The 943-nt window shown below is 44.2% G+C and overlaps 1 long non-coding RNA gene across 1 annotated transcript; it reads right to left on the bottom strand.

Annotated features, from left to right (window-relative positions):
• Positions 1 to 523: 523 nt before the first annotated feature.
• LOC106816602 lies at positions 524 to 937 on the bottom strand. Its single transcript, XR_001394911.1, has 2 exons — positions 732 to 937; positions 524 to 697 (listed from the first exon to the last, which is right to left on the bottom strand). It is a non-coding gene; the product is annotated as an uncharacterized LOC106816602 (long non-coding RNA).
• Between the last annotated feature and the right edge of the window lie 6 nt (positions 938 to 943).

Here is a 943-nt window from a genome sequence, read left to right as displayed (position 1 = left end):
CATCAACTTTCATCGGCCTAAAGCTTATGTGTATTTAAAGGAGAGGCAGCAAGTATGTGCATTATATCTGTGTACTAATAAATTATCACTTTGTGAGAATAAAGTTTGATTTTAATGAGATCACAAGTCTTGCTGATTTAATTTTTTTTTTTTACCATTTTTTTCCCCCTTGCGAACTATCGCTATGTTCCTGGTGGAGAGCTGGAGGAGCGTGGGAGGCACTCACAAAATAACTCGCTTAGAAAAGGAACATTCAAGCACCAGGGAGTAAAATGTAATAGCGTGCATGAAAATAGCACTCTAAAATTTGGTTTGCATTGAACTCTATGCAGATTTACGGGGGCTCTTTTTGGCATTTCCGGGGCTCTTTTTGGCGTTTCGGGGGCTAAACCGCCCCGAGCCCCCGTGTATTTTGTTCACTGTCAAGTACGTTCTCCCACGTTCACCATTCACCGTTTCCCAGACACACACACACATTCGCACAACTTATACGACCAAAAAAAACATCCACAAACGCGATCTGTCCAATGTCAGGTTTTTATATATAATCATCACTCTCATCATTCTCATCATTTATCTTACAGCTCATCATCATCATTAAACAAAAACTCATGAAAACGAAACTCAAAAAGACTCGATATTAAACAAAACTGATCTATGTTATAAATAGGAAAGTGTCATTCGTTTCGACGCGCACCTATCCTCATGCGGGGCCGTCCGCCGACGCGCACCTATCCTCATGCGGGGCCGCCCGCCGACGCGCACCTATCCTCATGCGGGGCCGCCCGCCCACGCGCGCCACTCCTACTTAGTTATACCTGTTCGGAGCGGCCGCTGGCAGGATCCTCTCAATCGCGTGTCAAACCGGCTTACAGCTGTGTGAACACCTATGCGTTTTTTAATATTTTTATTTTTACTTCATATATCTTATTTCGCCGCCGGG

Source organism: Priapulus caudatus, unplaced genomic scaffold (genome assembly GCF_000485595.1).
Source record: "Priapulus caudatus unplaced genomic scaffold, Priapulus_caudatus-5.0.1 Scaffold1429, whole genome shotgun sequence".
NCBI classification, from domain to species: Eukaryota; Metazoa; Priapulida; class Priapulimorpha; order Priapulimorphida; family Priapulidae; genus Priapulus; species Priapulus caudatus.
The sequence above is the reverse complement of the archived record's forward strand: the minus strand, read 5'-3'. Positions and strand labels throughout refer to the sequence as shown.